Source organism: Hyaena hyaena, unplaced genomic scaffold, assembly GCF_003009895.1.
Source record: "Hyaena hyaena isolate Hyena2069 unplaced genomic scaffold, ASM300989v1 scaffold_14, whole genome shotgun sequence".
Taxonomy (NCBI): domain Eukaryota; kingdom Metazoa; phylum Chordata; class Mammalia; order Carnivora; family Hyaenidae; genus Hyaena; species Hyaena hyaena.
In genome coordinates this window covers 6,580,927-6,600,210 of record NW_024080646.1, presented here as the reverse complement: position 1 = coordinate 6,600,210, position 19,284 = coordinate 6,580,927, and the positions used below count along the sequence as shown (strand labels likewise).

Below are 19,284 nucleotides of genomic sequence, written 5' to 3'. Positions count from 1 at the left end.
GGCCTCTAAACAGGTATAAGCCAGAGAGTGAAAAGCCAGCAAACTCAGATCTAGACTGCTTTTCTTTACCTCTCTAGCCTTAATCTCATCATCTAAAAATAGAGATATGCCCATGACAAAGGATTACCTGGGGACTAAAATTAAAGGTGTGTTCCATGGCTATCCCAGTACATTCTTCACAAAAACAAATTCTCTCATACTTTCGCTTCTTCTCTGAGTTTTATTTGGAGCTCCATGACTTATCAGATATGTGACCCACTTCTCAAGACTGAATCTTCCATTTATAAAATAAGGGATTAGGTGATCTTTAAAGCCATGTCCACCCCTAACACTCTCTGATGCAATATACACACTGTCTCTGGGAGATGGGCTCACAATACACTCTGGTTGCTAAAATTGGATGTGGCACTTAGAAGAAGCCCAAAGTATGGAAATAATACAGAAAACATTAATAAAAGATAATAGAAAGCTTCAAACATTCTATTTGGAGGTGGAAAGGGGAGTTAGTTGTCAGAATATATGTATCTCAAACAAAGGACCATCATCAAAATCAGATTACTCATCATCAATGAGTAGGGTTTTTTAAATGTAATATTTCAATTGCATCAAAACTGGCCTTGTAAAAAAACTCTCTTTCCTCTTCCATTCAGCTACGAGTATGTCTTGTGTCATCCCATGCATTGTGACATTTGTTCATCGAACCACTGTACTTCTCAAGAGATGGTTTTTCACCCCAACAAAAATAACTATGAATCACTGATTTCATGAATATTTTCTCCCTTGTTTTGTTCATAGTATGAATGAAAGATGTATTTGTTTCTGCATACAAGCAAAAGTTGCCACTAACCTGAAATGGTCTCTATTGCAAACACAAACTGTTGCTTCTTATTTTCAAATTTGGGGTAACTATGAAGTCCTAATTCATTCATAATTTTCCTAAAGGAAGGATATGAGTAATGGCAGGGGTGGGTGGGGGTTGCAGAAAGTTTCACAGTGAAACCCTACTGATATTTAAACTTTTTGTCCATGGGGCACCTGGGTGGCTCAGTGGTTAAGCAACCGACTTCAGCTCAGATCATAATCTCATGGTTCGTAGGTTGGAGCAATGCTGACAGCTCACAGCCTGGAGTCTGCTTTGGATTCTGTGGTTCCCTTCTCTCTCTGCCCCTCCTCTGCTTACACTCTGTCTCTCTCTCAAAAATAAAAACATTAAAAATAAATTAAAAATTTTTTCAAGAGTTTGTCCAGATAAAACTTTTGATGTGACTTGAAAACTAAAAGAAAATATTCCCTTAGAATGTATTTCTGTAGCTTTTCTATAGCCCCTGTGATCAAAAGGTTGATAGAATTTTGCATGTTTCCAGGTTTCATAAAGAAGAGGCATTTAACACAGACACACAATGTTCTTTTGTTTCCTCTGTTAAAGGATTGTTTTTTTCTGTAAATATCCCTGTAAAATCAAATCTAACTTGTAATTTTTCCATACGAAATTACTACAGATAGTAATTTTCATCTCTATTACTATGTTCTCTCAGAAAATCTTGTATTTCTCCACTTAAATAACATACCTACACATTCTTGTAATTGATTGTCCAATTAATTGTCTCACTAGAAAAATGTAATCTCTTTGAAAGCAGAGCACATTACCTGTTCCCTCAATATATGAATACATCACTTAACAGAAAACTAATGAATAAGTTAATTCAAAGGGAATATATACAGAACTGTGTAAAATATATCATGTTCTTACAAGATGATTTATAATTCTTTATTGTCAGACTTATGATCCAAAAATTCCTATGTGAATTTAATTCTTTCAGCTTTATTGAGATTTTATTGATGTATAATACATGTAAGTTTAAGGTGAACAACATGATGATTTGAGACATGTATACATTGCAAAACAATTACCACAATGAGGTTAGTTAACGCCTCCATCCCCTCACATAATTACCTGTGAGTATGTGTGTGTGTGTGTGTGTGTGTGTGTGTATGTGTGTGTGTGTGTGGTGACAACTTTTAAGATCTACTCTGTTAACAACTTTTCAGTGTATAATACAATATTTTAAATTATAGTCAGCCTGCTGTACATTAGATCTCCAGAACTTAGTCATCTCATAAGGGAAGTTTGAACCCTTTGACCATCTCCCCATTTTCTCCATCCCCCAACCCTGGCAACCACCATTCTACTCTATTTCTTTTAGTTTAATGTTTTTAGATTCCACACATAAGTGAGAATGTATGTACAGTATTTGTCTTCCTCTGTCTGACTTTCTAACATGATTTTAAATGTAACAAAAAGATGGCCCATGGTTTCTAAAACATTTACAGCAAAATAAAGCCTAAGATGATATTATGATAAACAGTTTCATTATCTCTTTAACTGAAACTCCAAAGTTTCATTCCATACCTTGGAATTCCAGGAATGAACATCACTTCTGACATTGAACAAGAGTATTGTTCACATATATACCACACTATAAACAACCGTATGACTTCAGAGTAAATTTGAAAAAAACTAAATGGCTTTCAGGGGCTTCTGTACTTGGTAACTGTTTAAAATCAGACAACTGTAGACTGTTAGAATTAGAAGGGACCTTAGCAGCTTCCAGTCAAAATCGCTCACAACGCAGCTGAGAAAAGGCCCAGCAACCTTCCAGCTCCTTATTCAGGATGCAGGGCAGAGCTCCTGCCCCCTGATGCTACCCTGGCCAGCAGTTCTTTACGTTTCCATTCAGCTATTGAAGTCCTCAGTCTCTGGGAAATTTTAATTATCCAATGGAAAGCATAAATTAATGTAAAGAAAATTTTATGTATGATCTTGACAAATTTTGAATTTTGCTCTTAAAATTTGTCCTTTCCAATTAAAAAAAAAATCATGACCTTTAGACAAACGATAGCTTGTTGAGTCAACAAATCACTGCCTCAACAAAAGCTTAACAGAATATCCAGTGACCAGATATATTACATATAAAGACCACCTTTGCTTGGGCCAACATTGCTCCTGGGCACAGACATCAGTGATCAGTTTTTTCCACTAACGCAGCCCTGAAATGCAGAGGACGGACGGCATTCAGCACTGATGGTGCAGCACCTCCATCTAGTGGTCCATTTGAAGGACTCTTTCTTTCTGACAAAACTGCCTATGTAGATTGGCAATCTTTTTCAAAAGAATATCTGGACCACAATATGGTCCTGAATGAAACCATTTCTACCTTATTACAGGAAATCCTCTGATTCACAGAGTAAAATCCATCCAGAAATTAGGAACCATCAATCATAAAGCCAGTTCAGACCAGAAACAATTTATACTGGTGAGCAAGAATAAGATAGCCTTGCTATCTTTCACTTTAAATAACTCTATTATTTAAATTGCACTGCTTTCCCCCAGCCTCTGCTTAGCTTGAAGGAGGCAAACTGGAATTGACAGAAGCAATTTGAAGTGCACCATATCACAGAAACTCTCAATACGACAGAAAAAAAAAAAAAAGCACAAAAATGAAATAGAAGCATACTACATTTTTGTATTTACCAAAATTGGTATCTTGAACCAAGGAGCCACTTGATTATCTTTGGATAGAGTCAGGAAGGAGAAAAAAAAATCAGATTTTCCCCCCAGGTTTATTTGGCTGTTAATGGCATTCTGACTTTGAACCTGAGAGCGTGTGCTCTTGTGCTGTGTGTTTACTTGGGCTCATATTCTTTTGATGGAAGTCAAAATAGTAGATCTCATGTCGACAGCCAAACTTTTGTTCTTTCCATATTTCATCTGCTGGGTAGTGCATGCTTTCTAGTCCACATGAAAGAAGTCTGCCATTCCTTTAAGGGGTGATTTCCCCCTGAAATAGACCATAAGATAACTTGTAACAACCTTTTACTTAATTTATATAAGAGTGAATTTGATCATTTCAGACCAAAACATAATAGAACTGCTTAAGTGAGTAACTTAAGGGGGACTCATTAATAAGAAAGAAACCCATCAAGTCCTGTCTGAGTTTATAAAACAGATACCATGGATGAAAGCAACCCTACAGCAGTGGGAGGGTCTCCCCCTTTCCCTGTGTGTGTAACCCCTTCACACAACTACCCACAATTATTGGATTATGTCCAGACACCTCGTGTCAAATTCACCGTGGGTTTTCAGAAACTGGATGACTATGAAAACAGTTCTGAATTTTATAAGAGGAGAAGGTCTGAGAAGTTCCCTTGCACATTCTGAGCTAATTCTTTATTCCTACATCTCATTAGGGAACACAGTGTTCCCTCTGAGCTCAAGTAGCCTTGTTCAGAGTGAGATTCCCCAAGCTGCTAGTCCATTCCACAAGAAAGTGGCAGGTCAGAAACACAAAGGATTGCCTGAATTGTAAATGTCACTTAAGAGTCTGTCAGCCACACACAAAAAGGTGAAAAAAAATCTCTAAGTTGTCAGTGCAGTGATCTCTAAGTGTGAACGACCAATTCTAGGAAACATTTCTGCAGTTACACAGAAGCAAAGAGAATGAAGTTAGAGGCAGGAAGTGACTACCCAAAACATGAGAGCCCAAAAAGGAAGGGTTTGATTTTTATCATTGATGTCCCTATCCCACTTTTCTTATTCACATTAGCAGATAGCTCTGTACTCAGGAAGCCCATTCTTCTTTCATGGTTTTGAATTGAGACATTCACTGCAATTTCCTGCAGAAGAAAAGGAAAAGGGCATTTAGAATCTCCAAAAATTTTTGAAAATGAAAGCTTCTTTCTGAAAATCTCCCCAACCTAGTCTATGAAAAGAAGGACCACTTTAGAAGTGGAGAAACTCCCTCTGATTGAAAAAAATCACCAATTTCAGGGTAAAAATGAGAAAGTAGCCTTCATGTTATTATTTCTCAAGTACAGTAAAAGCTTGGGTTGTGAGTAACTTGTTCTGTGAGTGTTCTGCAAGACGAGCAAACATTTCTAATAAATTTTCACTTGATAAACGAGCAATGTCTCACCATACGAATAACATGTGATGTTGAAGGTCATATTTTCACAACTGAGCCAATGGGTTTTGTTTTTTGTTTTTGTTTTTCAGAGGGAGACAGAGCATGAGTAGGGGAGGGGCAGAGAGAGACAGAGATACAGAATCCCAAGTAGGCTCTAGGCCCTGAGCTCTCAGCACAAAGCCTGATGCGGGGCTCAAACTCACGAACTGTGAGATCATGACCGGAGCTGAAGTCGACACTCAACCGACTGAGACACCCACATGCCCTGAGCCAATGGTTCTTGAAATTGGCTTTGATATACAAGTGCTTTGGGTCACAGGCATGTTTCACAAACTTATGATGCTTGCAAACCAAGGTTTTCCTGTATGCCCTAATCTGACCATCCTAAGGGGCTAATCATTCTTTTCTCATTATCATCTTTTTTTCAATAAGGACAATTTGTAAGAATATACATTTCGCTTCCAAGTTGAACTTCAGATGACTCTTTTTCATTCTTCATTTAAAAAATACTCCAGGAGTATTTTTACTTTCCCTTAGTTTTCCCTAGTGCCATAATGAAACACCAGATTTCTTTTTGTAGGGCAGCTTTGCTAGGAGAGACTTGATGGAAGATAAAAAAGAGAGTGCTGAGAAGGGAAATCACCGTGTGCACGGCCTAAAGTACATCCCACTTCTTATTCAAGTGTTCTGGCCCCTGTGCTTTGTGCTTTGCCGTGCCTGTCTCACCATCTGTATGCTTATTATCGTGGGGAAGTTGAATCTTTAGATGTTAGAAGAATGGTCTGGGGTCTCTTTTATATAAAAAGCCAATGATCTTGGTTGCTAAGGATACCTTTTCACAACAAATATGTAGAGACCTTGACAAATGGTTAGGGACACTGAATAGAATTTTACAATGAAGTTGCATGTTTCTTATTGTTTTTCTTACACATGAGTGTTGTTTTAAAAAATGGTACAACAATTTGAGATGGCATAACAAGCCCAGATTGTTAAAAAATAATTCCAGGAATCTAAGAAACCAATCTTATAAAAACTCAGTTCTGCAGCCTAGCTTGCAAAACTGGAATTACTACATCTAGTGCTAGAATTTTTAGAATTTCTACTGTTAAAAGTGAAGTAGAAACTGGACATGGATTAAGCAGACTGCCTGAAAAGCAGAGATTCACTAAATATCTTCTACCTTTAATTTTCTGCTTCCAATCATGGCCCCAAATGTAATTACACACAAAATGAAAAGAAGAGAGAAAATAATTATGATTACAATTCCCTTTGTATATAGTAGATGGACTTTATTTCTTGGAGTATATGTTAAGAAATTAATCCCTAAGGGGCGCCTGGGTGGCTTAGTCGGTTAAGCATCCGACTTTCGCTTAGGTCATGATCTCGCGGTTCGTGGGTTCGAGCCCCGCGTCGGGCTCTGTGCTGACTGCCAGCTCAGAGCCTGGAGCCTGTTTCAGTCTGTGACTCCCTCTCTCTCTGACCCTCCCCTGCTCACGCTGTCTCTCTCTCTCTCTCTTAGAAATAAAAAAAAAAAAAAAAAACATTAAAAAAAAAAAGAAATTAATCCCTAAAAAGCCTATAATGTCCGAACAAAAGAATAACAAGTTCCTGCTGGCCTGGAGCATGCTACTGCTCTGAGAACATCTATGTGGAACCTAATGAGCATTTGAAAAATAAATGAGGAATCAAGTAATGTATGAATTTCATGTTTCAAAGGAAGACTTTTCAAAAAAACACAACATGTTGCTGGTACAAAACAGAAAAGGTATGTTAAGAGTTTAAGAGGAGGGATCTTTGGAGAACACATCATCTGATCCTCCTCTTTTTTCCCCAGTTTATAATTGGCATATAGCACTCAATAAGTTTAAGGCTTCTAGCATAATGACTTGTATATACTGTGAAATGATCACCACAAAAAATTCAGTTAACATTTACTATGTAATATAGATACAAAAAAAAAAGAAGAGAAACAGTTTTGTTCTTGTGATGAATTCTTTACATCTACTCTTTTAACAACTTTCAAATATACCACACAGTAGTGTTTACACCCATCATGTTGGACATTATATAATTAGTACTTACTTATCTTTAAAAAATTTTTTAAGTTTATTTATTTATTTATTTTGAGAAAGAGAGAGAATAGGGGAGGGGCAAAGAGAGAGGGAGGGAGAGAATCCCAAGCAGGCTCCACGTTGTCGGTACAGAGCCTAATGTGGGGCTCACACTCATAGACTGTGAGATCATGACGTGAGTCAAAACCAAGAGTCAGATGTTTAACTGACTGAGCCACCCAGGTGCTCCTCTAGTACTTATTTATCTTACACCTGAAGTCTATACCTTTTGACCACCTTGACCTTCTCTCACTCCCACTACATGCCTATCCCAGTAACCAGGAATGTTCCAATCCCCTCTTGCATAAATGGAAGCTAAGTTTCAGAACATGGAGAGATTTCCCTAAGAGGCCAGGGAAGTGAGGAGCACAATGGTCCTGAACATTTCTTCTTTCTGTTTTCACATCAATATCAATGCCCCACACAGATGTCTCTCTCCTGTGGGCCACACACAGGTTTCCTTTGGTCCAAAAAGTCCCTTCACAAAAATTGAGCCAAGAGTTAAAAATTAGAAGATCTCATACAAAAAAGAGCTCAATTCCTGCTTCATTTAAAAATGAGATCTGAGGGGGTGCCTGTGTGGCTCAGTCGGTTAAGCGTCCGACTTCGGCTCAGGTCATGATCTCACAGCTCGTGGGTTCGAGCCCCACATCAGGCTCTGTGCTGACAGCCAGCTCAGAGCCTGGAGCCTGCTTCGGATTCTGTGTCTCCCTCTCTCTCTGACTCTCCCCTGCTCACACTGTCTCTTTTGCTCTCTCTCTCTCTCAGAAATAAATAAAACATTTAAAAAAATTTTTTTAAAAAGGAAAAAAAAAGAGATCTGAGGGTGCCTGAGTGGCTCTGTCGGTTAAGCGTCCAACTTCGGCTCAGTTCATGATCTTCAAGTTGGTGAGTTTGAGCCCCACATCAGGCTCTGTGCTGACAGCTCAGAGACTGCAGCCTAGAGCCTGCTTCAGATTCTGTGTCTCCCTCTTTCTCTGCCCCTCCCCTGTTCACGTTCTGTCCCTCTCTTACACAAAAATAAAATAAGCATTAAAAAATTTTTAACAAAAAAAATTAATAAACTTAGAAAAAAAAGGTACAGAGATCTGAGAAGATATCCAAGTGGCCAACAGGCACATGAAAAGGTGTTCAACATCACTAATCATCAGAGAAATGCAAATCAAAACTACAATGAGATAACACCTCACATCTGTTGAGTGGCTATTATTAAAAACACAAGAAGCAAATGTTGGCAAGGATGTGGAGAAAAGGGAATACTTGTCCACTGTTGGTGGGAATGTAAGTTCCACAGCCACTGTGGAAAAAAAATATGGAGGTTCCCCCCAAAACTAAAAATAGAACTACCAAATGATCCAGCAATTACACTTCTGGGTATATATCCAAAGGAATAAAATCACTATCTTGAAAAGATATCTGCATCCCCATGTTCATTGTAGTATTACTTAAAATAGCCAAGACATGGAAGAAACCTAAGTGTCCACCAACAGATGAATGGACAAAGAAAATGGGATATTATTTAGCCATAAAAAGAAGGAAATCTTGCTATTTGCAACAATATTGAGGGCACTGTACTAAATGAAATAAATCAGACAGAGAAAGACAAATACCATATGATCTCACTTATATGTAGAATTAAAAAAAAAAAAACAAACAGAAAGATACAAAGAACAGATTGATAGTTGCCAAAGGCTGGGCATGAGAGATGAATAAAATGGGTGAAGGTAGTCAAAAGGTACAATCTTTTAGTTATAAGATAAATAAGTTCTGGGGAAGTAACATACAACATGGTGAATATAGTTAACAATCCTGTATTGCATATTTGAAAGTTGCTAAAAGAATAAATACTAAAATTTTCATCACTGGAAGAAAATTTTTTACTATATGAAGTGATTGATATTAACCAAAGTCATCATGGTAATCATTTCTCAATATACACATATATCAAATCATCTTTTAAAATGAGAAGCTCTGGTGGCAGTTGGTCTAACTTATTTTTTAATCTGTACACCCAACATGGGGCTCAAACTCACAACCCCAAGAGTAAGAGTTGCCTGCTCTACCAAATGAGCCAGCCAGGTGCCAAGATCTGGTAGCAGTGAAGAGCAAACTGATAGAGGTAGGACTCCCCAGAACTAGAACAAACCAACTTCATTTTCCAAAATTTTCAACAAATTCATCCCACCTGGAAATACCCACATATGATTGATACACTGAAGGGAAACCTACTTAAATTATGTTTAATCCCTCTCCTAGAAATGAATTCTGTATTGTTTTTATGATGGGACTTTACTAAGTAAAGTTAGAAAGGATTTAGAAAGGTGCCCTTATACCTATTCTAAGCTTTTATTTAAAAATTTTCAAACCCACAGAAGATAGAAATAGCACAATAAATCATCATTTAGCCACCATTTAAATACAATTGTTAAAATTTTGCCATATCACTTGACCCTTATATTTTATTTAATTGTATCTCTATATGTTATTACCATAAAACTATTATGTCTTATGATTCATGAATCAGCTGGGTTTTTCCTCTGCTGGTCCCCCTTACACTCACTCCTATGGCTGCAGTCACCTAGAAGTCTGCTGGGCTGGAAGATTCAAGATGGCCTCATTCCCAGGTACAGTGACTGGTGCTGGCTGTTGTCTGGGACCTCATTCTCTTCTGTGACAGTCTCAGGGAAGGTTTCAGTAAGGGAAAGTGAAATCTTCAAGGTCTCTGGGGGTCTAGGGTCATATATCACTTCAGCCACATTCTTTATAAAATCAGTTTTATTTAGGTGTAATTTCTATTCTTAAATTTTCATTTTAAGTGTACAATACAATGATTTTTAGTAAATGTACAGAGTTGGGCAGCCATCACCACAATATAGTTTTAGGACACTTTTTTTTACCCCAGAAAGATCCTTTGTGACCATTGTAGTTAATCTCTGTTTCTACCCTCAGCTCCTGACAACAATTAATCTATCTGTCTTTATATATTTGCCTTTTCTAAACATTTCACATCGATGGAATCATAAAATATGCAGTCTTTTGAATCTGGCTTCTTTTATTTAGTATAATGTTTTTGATGTTCATCTGCGTTATAACATGTAGCAATAGTTTCTTCCTTTTTATGGCTGGGTAATATTCCATTGTATGCATAGATCACATTTTGTTTATCCTTTTGCCAATTGATGGACATCTGGATTGTTTCCAGTTTGGGGTATTCACAAACAATGCTGCACAAACATTCATATACAAGTCCTTGTGTGAATATATATTTTCTCTTGGGTGGATACCTACGTGAAGAATTCCTGGGGATTACATATTAAATGTACATTTAACTTGTTAACAGTTTTACAAAGTGGCTATACTACTTTACAAGCCCACCCATAATGACTGTTGATCTAGTTTCTGTACCTACTCCCATCTCTTTTAATCTAGAATGTACTCTACCTCCTATTTTCATGAAATTTAGTTTTTGAAGAGACCTGGCCAGTTGTACAATCTCCCATAGTCTACATTTGACTTTGTTTCTTCATCATGTTGCTTAGTTTAACTTATTCTGTATTCCTTCTATTTCTGGGAACCGGAAGACATAAAGGCTTGATTACATTCAGATGAACATTTTTGGCAAGTGATAATATGTACGTCATATTGCATATATCAGGAAGCACATAATGTCTAATTGTCTTCTTAGTAATTGTAAAATTGATCACTATTTTGGGGTAGTAAAAGCCAGATATCACCAATATTAAGGTATTTTTGGCCCTTGACATTTAGCAAGTAATCTGTGGAATAATTCTTTGCCTATTGCCAAAAATTTAAGTGCGAGGAGGTGTTTTAAGGAATTTACAAAATATTAAAACACAAGGTGATGGTTCAAATAAAAAATGTAATATTTTAAGGAACAACATGTACACATAGCATTGGAAAGAATTAAGTAGTGTAGTTGAGTCTGCATTTGGTCTTGAGTTTTCTGGTAACCAAAACAATAAAGCAAAGACATATAGCATGAGGTCTCATTTCCAAATAGAATAAGGCACATAAATTCTGTCATAAAGGTGAATTGGACTCTAGCATCTCACAGTTATGCTTATATAAACACAATGAATAATGTAGTGGATAATTATTTTAATAAATATGAGAGCCTGGACATTTGTATACTTTGAAGTATCAACCTTCCAAATCTGAAAAGAAAGTCTTCCTCCATCAAACATCAATTTTATAGACAGACAGTAAACAGTGAAAAGAGAAAAGGGACACCTATTATTCCTGCCAAATCAATTAAAGCAGCCCTAGAAATCAGTAAAACACATTTACTCTAACACTATTTACTCTTACAAAGATATTTTTAAGGGATCTATGATTATAAACACACACACCTAGTCAAGAATGTTATTTTTTTTAAATATTTATTTATATTTGTGGAGGTGGAGGCTCAGAGAGAGACAGAATCTGAATCAGGCTCCAGGCTCTGAGCTGTCACCACAGAACCTAACCAAGGGCTTGAACTTACGAACCACAAGTAAGTGGTTCTGAGCCAAAGTCAGATGCTTAACCAACTGAGCCACCCAGGCACCCCAAGAACATTATTTTCAGATTGTCTCCTATAATACAGTCAAATAACTTAGAGACCCTGCAAAACCAGATAAATGTAATTTCAACAAATCTTTTATCACATTCTTTCTTTCTCTCTGTCTCTCTCTCATCAGATGTCACAAGCAAACTGCTGGCAAGTGCTAAATTGCAATAAAATTGTGACAAATGACTAGAATGCCAGTCTTCTGTGTTGTGAAGTGGAGGAAAATACATATGTTTTCGATCCTAGACATGCAGATGGCATGGCTTAAAGTGTTGGGGAAATTTTAAAACCTGATTTATAGTCTTGCCAGAGACAGAGCAACCTACATTCTCAGAGAAGCTATCAGAACCACAATATTTTTTCTCAAAAAACAGCTTCAGATCTACTTACAAACTAAAAAAAAAAAGTGCTTTGTTGATAGATTCCTATCGTAAAGCATGGAAGAAACTGCTTTGTCTTTTTAAATGTTCTTAGTCTTTCAGTCCGGAAAATATTTTAATTACGACTCTACTACCTGCTAATTAAGTAGCCCTGGGCAAGTTACTAATGTCTGAAAGTTTTGGTTTCCATGTCAGGGATAATACCTATCTCTCAGAGTTGTTTTGAGTAAAGAAAAGACTAAGTCAAATGCTCAGCACTGTGTAGGTACTTCATAGATGGCAGCTTCTACTGCTGCTGAACATGCTGCAGGTGCAAATCCCCCACTTCAGCCACCCTACTCTCCAGAGCCCCTGTCTCCAGCTCCCTCTCTGTAGCCCCTCCTCCCCCCAGACCCCTTCCAGCTCACCCCCTCTCTCCAATTCCCCTTCCCTAGCCCTCTTCCCTCCAGAACCCCCATCTCCTCCCTCCAGCCCCCCTGTCCCCTGACCTCCTTAGACCCCCTCCCACGGCTCTCCCCCCCCCCCCCAGATTTACTGACTGAACCTGAGCAGTGGGAAGGAACACAGAAGAAAAGACAGTGACTCTTTGTTAACAGCTGAGCAAGCCCTCCACAAGAATTCTAAGGGACTGAAGAAAGAGGGTCAGGCCTGAGGGTAAAGTGGAGCTTCAGACTGCTTCCCTTCCTTATCCACTTGTTTCACCTGCAAATCCAAGGACAGGTGGAACTATTGCCACATGGAGAATGGCCAGACCAAAGAGTATTCCCAGTGCTAGAGCAAAGGGCAAAATAGAGAATAAGCCCATGACTTTCAGCTGGCCTAGGCCCACTCTTTGGGGACTCTTGACCTTTAGCTTGTGGCTTGGGTAGGAACTCCTTCAGCAGGAAGTGAAGAAGGAAGGGTGAGTTTAACCACAGTAACCGCATACACTAGTAAAACCTGCCTCAAAATCTAATTAGCCACTCCTCTTCCCAAGAAACACTGGCCAGGGAGGCCAGGAGGCAGAAGTTTCCCCATCTGTGAGCTACAGTGGAATTCTAGGTATGGGGAGAAGGGCTTTGTCCCTTTGACCTTTAAGGATCTCTCATTGCTGGGGCGCCTGGGTGGCTCAGTCGGTTAAGCGTCTGACTTCTGCTCAGGTCATGATCTCACTGTTCGTGGGTTCGAGCCCCGCTTCGGGCTCTGTGCTGACAGCTCAGAACGTGGAGCCTGTCTTCAGATTCTGTATCTCCCTCTCTCTCTGACCCTCCCCTGCTCATTCTGTCTCTCTCTCTCTGTCTCAAAAATTAAAAAATTAAGAAAAAAAAAAAGGATCTCTCATTGCTTCAAAGCCCCTGAGTTTGCAGTATAGCTATGTGCTAGTGGGTTTATCACAATGAGTTAGTAGCTGTGTGTGTTAACTCTTTGAGGTGGGAATAATTAGTATGGTTCCCCTCAAAGTTGAAATTTGTTTTATAAAACAAACATTGTGACAAATTTCTCCATTCCTCAAGGAAAGTGCCAGTGGCATGTGGGAACAGACAATGTTTGGTTGTGCTAGGATCCCATGTGTTGCCAAACATTTAGCATTCCTGGTCCCAAGACATTAAATACCAATTGTACCTCCCACTCATTGTGACAACCAAAAGGGCCGCTGCATGGCTCCAAATAGCCCTTGGAAGGTGCCCCACACCTGACTGAGAATTACTGACTGAATATCAGATGGTCTTGCTGACAACACTTAATCAACAGTTTTCATTCCTTCTTTTAAGCCATTAATTCCTGATAAACAAGCCAATGCTTTCATGATATTTGTCTTTCTACTTGTTATGGTCAGAGAGAATAAATTCCATTTACATAATAATTATCCATATTTATTTACTTAAAGTTTACTTATTAAAAAGTAAAAAATAAAGTTCATTTACTTATTTTGAGAGAGAGAGAGAGAAAGCAAGACCAGGGGATGGGGAGAGAGAGAGGGAGACAGAAGATCCCAAGCAGGCTCCGCACTGTTATTGCAGAGCCTGATGCGAGGCTCAAACCCACAAACCATGAGATCAAGACCTGAGTCAAAATCAAAAGTCAGACACTTAACTGACTGAGCCACCCAGGTGCCGCAATAATTTTACGTATTTAAACTAATGCACTTAATACAGTACTCAACAAATAGCTACAATTTTCTTTATTAGTATCATTATCAACTTTGATTATAAATACTTGTTAAAAGTCAAACACAACAATACGTTATAGCATTTTGTACTTAAATTTCACCTAAGAGGAATTATTTTTATGTTTTCCAGTTCCAGCATTAGCACTCTGATCGACCCAAAACTCAATTTCCTTGCCTCTAAGGTGGGTGATGGTATTGACAGTATGGGGTTTTTATGAGGCTTAAATGAGACTGTGTCTGGGAGGTATTGGTGAATGATAGCAACTAAGCAGATTTCCCCTCACCCCCACCAACTTATTTTAACAGACTGGGGACAGGAAACGGGGAAGAGGCAGTAAAAGAAACCTCAGCTTCTGAAATCTCAGTGTTATCTAATCCCAAACATCAATGTACATCCTAATCACCTGGAAATCTTGTGAAACTGCAGATTCTGATTCAGCAGGTGAGGGCAGGAAGAGGGGCTCTGAGATTCTGCATCTAACAAACTTCCAGGAAGAAGCTTTAGAGACAGGTCTGGATTTGCATCTGATTCAACCAATAATTCTATGACAACTTATCTTTGAGAGTCAGTTTCCATATCTGTAAAATGGATATACATACCTTATAGTAATAATATAAGATAATGTAATATAATCATATAATAATAAAATAATACATATCTTATATAATCAGTATGCTAATTATATAATATAGCATATATAAAGCAATTGCCTTATTACAGGCACTTAGTACAATTTCTACTTTCCTACCCAGAAGAAAACTTGTAGAGAGTTTTGAAAAGGGTTTTCTCACTAACAAATTTCATTTCAGTGACACAGCTTTACCTTTCTGTAAAGGAGGTTGTGGTACACTGTGAGGTCTGTTCAAAATATTTGCTGCCCTCACTGGAGGATTGTATCTCTTAATTTCAATGATGTCAGACTCAGGGCCACATGACTTATATAAGCCAAGGTGACAGGAATAGAACAAAATTACTCCACTTAGGAGCTGAAGCTTCAAGAGCTAACACAAGGTTCCACTGTCACTGTCTCAGAAAGGAGTGCTCCAGGGTGCCTGGGTGGCTCAGTCAGTTAAGCGCCTGACTACATCTCACAGAGCTGACAACACAGAGCCTGGAACATGCTTTAGATTCTGTGTCTCTCTCTGCTGCTTCCCTGCTCATGCTCTGTCTCAAAAATAAGTAAGCATTAAAAAAAAAAATTTTTTTTTTAAGAAAAGAGCTGCTTCTTCAGCCTCAATCCTAAAAGATGTGGCATAATAAAGAATTTGTATGGTTCCCCCCCACCCCACCCCCAGTTTCCTGGCACAGAGCTTCCTAAAATACTTGGAATTTCCTAAGTGATGGGAATATCTTTGTTATCTAATGATGTGCCTGTGGCAGGCACCTAGATAGCTTTCAGGATACCAGAAATATCAACCATGTGACTACAAGATTGGAACTCTGGATCATCCTGACCTCTGGGAAGCAGAGGGGATCTGGAAATTGAGTTGAATCATGTGAGACTCTGGACACAGAAGCCCAGTGGAGCTTCCTGGTTGGTGAACATGGTAAACAGCTGAGAGTACGATGCATGCTAAGCCCCCTCCCTCCCACCCACTCCTGCAGGAGAGGGCACGGCAGCTCTGCATACCCTCCCAGACTTTGCCCCATGAAGACCCTTTAATACAACTGCAGTCATAAGGATAGCACTTGTGGCAACCCCTGATTTCATAGCCAGTTAGAAGTATGGATAGCCTGGGGACCCGTAAAGTGTGTCGAGTGTCTGAAATAAGGACAGTCTCATGGAGAACTGAGCCCTTAACTTGTGAGGTGTGACCCTGTCTCCAAGTGGTGCACATCAGAAATGTCAGGCAGTGCACCCCACTGGCCACAAACCAGAATAAAAGGAGACATCCAACTGAACCTCACCAACATCATACACCATGAGGGAGAAATAAACCTCCAATTTGGTGAGCCACTGAGATGGAATTGTTTATTTTGGAACATGGTGTAATCTAATCTGGCTGGTACAAAGGTAGACAGTACTTAGATTCCATTCTGAAGGAATCATGTCTCATTAAATTGGTTAGTCTGGTGAGGAATGTGGTGTACCTCATCAGCAGGGTGGCTCTCAATTTTGGCTGCCCAGCACATTTTACCCCATTCCCCCTTGTCAGGTAACTGTGCCTGGCTCCATCCCCAGACCCGGGGATGGGCACATTCGACAAGCCTGGCCAATCTTACTGATGAGGGAGCATAGGCAAGCTGAGACTGCAAACCACCCCCACCACCCCAGATGGGATATGTGTGATATTCCTCTGACATTCCTGGCCGCCTAAGAACAAAGGAAAGGAGAAAACAAATGGTTAAATGATAGATCATAGGACCTGAGTCTCTATCAGTTTACAAATACTTTGTAAATTACAAGAAAAAAGCAATTTTATCAATAACCTAATCTTCAGAAACTCCCTACTGTCTTAATAATAATGCTTTGCAGGGCGCCTGGGTGGCTTAGTTGGTTAAGCTTCCGACTTTCGCTTAGGTCATGATCTCGCGGTTCGTGGGTTCGAGCCCTGCGTCGGGCTCTGTGCTGACTGCCAGCTCGGAGCCTGGAGCCTATTTCGGAGTCTGTGTCTCCCTCTCTCTCTGACCCTCCCCTGCTCACGCTGTCTCTCTCTCTCCTAGAAATAAATAAAAATATATAAAAAAAAATAATGCTTTGCTAGAGGAAAAAAAAAACACCCTAGTTTGACAATAGCTAGACCTCCAGTAATCTGTGAGTCTTCTTTAGCACATGAAACTTCCTCTTGACTTTATCTGCTCTCCCACCGACCCCCCCCCCCAACCAACTCTGCAGTATATAACCAGTCACTCTTCGCAATCCCAGTGCAGCTCTTTCCAGGGTCCTGTCCCTGTGCTTGAATAAAATCACCTTTTTTGCACCAAAAATGCCCCTAGAATTCTTGCCTGGCTGTCGGCTTTAGACCTCACTCCAAAACCCCATCATTACTACCTGCACACAGTGATGGTGAGGCATGCCCACAAAGCAAGTCAGCCTCTTTCCCTGGGGTCACTAAGATGAGAGTGCGGCTGAGGCTCATCCTGCGGAGTGTGTCTGCCTACCGAAGCCTAGCAGAGACAGCCGAGATGGAAGACAGACAGTCCTTAGGAGACACCTCATGCCAGGGTTCTAAGCCCTGGTTCCTGTAGCTCTACCTTTCTCTCAGGGAGTCAGCCCAGAATCCTTCTCAACTGCACGAGCCTTGAAATTACTGTTTTTCCTTAAGCTGATTCAAGTCAGGTATCTGTCATGATAACCCAGATGAATATAAACTAACTGAAACAATTCTGGCTATAAGAGAACTCTGTTACTGGATTTTATATTTTATTTTAATTGAGTGATATTTTTAAGTTAATGGATTCTGAATTCTAGCTGAAAGGAACCCTAGAGTCCAGCAAAGACAGAGGGATAGCCGAAATATAGAAGGATTGCAACATGAACAGACTTCTATTTCCATAATTCCTCCTGGGTACGCCTGGCATGAGTAATGTCATCGAAATATATAAATAGTATTAGCCCTGACAAATAAGCCCTAATCATCTTACTATGAGCCAACTTTTCCAGAATAATATCTTAATAAATTTGTTATTTATTTTTTAAATTTATTTTTGAGAGAAAGAGACACAGAGCTACTGGGGAGGGGGAGAGAGAGCAGGCTTCAGCCTCTGAGCTGTCAGTACAGAGCCTGACACAGGGCTTGAACCTATGAACCAGGAGATCATGACCTAGCTGAAGTTGGATGGTCAACTGACTGAGTCACCCAGGTGTGCCTAATAATTTTTTTTTTAACCTTAAGATCCACTTGAGGAATGATTTCACAAATTGAGGATTTATTTTTAACACTATGACAGTTTTAAGTCAAGAAAAAATGAGCACAGTTACCTATACCGTCCATACATTGCATGCAGAACATGTGCCTGGCATCAGACAGACCCTAGTTCAGATCCCACTTTGCTGCCTGCCACTCGTCATGCCTGGGACAAGTTCCTTAGTTCCTCTGAACTGTACTTTCTTTATCTGTACATAAAAATTGGTAAGTACATTGCATTTATGATGTAGAGATTAAATGAGATATAGCTTGGGGCACCTGGGTGGCTCAGTCAGTTGATTTTGGCTCAGGTCATGATCTCAGAGTTCATGAATTCCAGCCCCTGAGTCATCAGGCTCTGTCTCCTTCTTCAGAGTCCCTGACTCCTTCTCTCTCTGCCCCTCCCCTGCTCACTCTTTCTCTCAAATAAATAAACATTTAAAAAATGAGACATAGCTCATGTAAAATAGCACATATATTTAGCAGGGCATGTATTTTATGCTAACTGATAGCTATTATTATTATTATTACATCAAGTTATCTAGGCTGCTTCCAGATTATCTAAACTGTCCCATTATATACAATGGAATCCTCTGTTAAAAAAACTCTTTTTTAAAAAAAATTTTAATGTTTATTTAGTTTCCAAGGAGAGACAGAACAGGAGCAGGGGAGGGGCAGAGAGAGAGGAGACAGAGAATCCGAAGCAGGCTCCAGGCTCTGAGCTGTCAGCACAGAGCCCGACGTGGGGCCTGAACCCATGAACCCGGAGATCATGACCTGAGCTGAAGTCGGATGCTTAATCGACTGAACCACCCAGGTGCCCCTGCTAAAAACACTCTTGATGGAAAGTTTCTCATGGGATTGGAAAAATGTCTACTTTTTCTTCACATTTTTATCATCATTATCTCACCATTTGAGTTAAGGATGGTCAGATGCACTTTGGAAAAGCAACAATATGGAGGGGCAGAATATATTTTAAAAGGAAAATAATCACTTTCAATTTGATCACTAAAACTTTTATTTAAGATTTCATATCCAACGTAGGGCTTGAACTCACAATCTACAGATCAAGAGTCTCACAGTTCACCAGCTGAGCCACCCAGGTGTCCCTGGTCACAAATTAAATGTTAATTTTAATTTTAAAATATATACCCCAGGGGTGCCTGGTGGCTCAGTCAGTTAAGCATTCAACTTCAGTTCAGGTCATGATCTCATGATTCTTGGGTTTGAGCCCCACATCAGGCTTTGCACTGGTGGTACA

The 19,284-nt window shown here is 39.4% G+C and overlaps 1 long non-coding RNA gene and 1 other non-coding gene across 4 annotated transcripts in view; one reads left to right on the top strand and one right to left on the bottom strand.

The window, feature by feature from the left end:
* Window positions 1-2,287: 2,287 nt before the first annotated feature.
* LOC120220929 overlaps window positions 2,288-19,284 on the bottom strand; it is a 28,445-nt gene continuing 11,448 nt past the window's right edge. The window contains exons 3-6 of one of the 3 annotated variants that reach the window (XR_005525694.1): window positions 16,399-16,489; window positions 14,579-14,753; window positions 4,600-4,674; window positions 2,288-3,839 (exon numbers count right to left, since the gene is read on the bottom strand). This is a non-coding gene — a long non-coding RNA (uncharacterized LOC120220929). The remainder of the gene's footprint in view (window positions 3,840-4,599; window positions 4,675-14,578; window positions 14,754-16,398; window positions 16,490-19,284) is intronic. The other 2 variants (XR_005525693.1, XR_005525698.1) reach the window with 2 other exon arrangements.
* TRNAR-UCU lies at window positions 13,123-13,207 on the top strand. The gene has a single exon. It is a non-coding gene; the product is annotated as a tRNA-Arg (tRNA).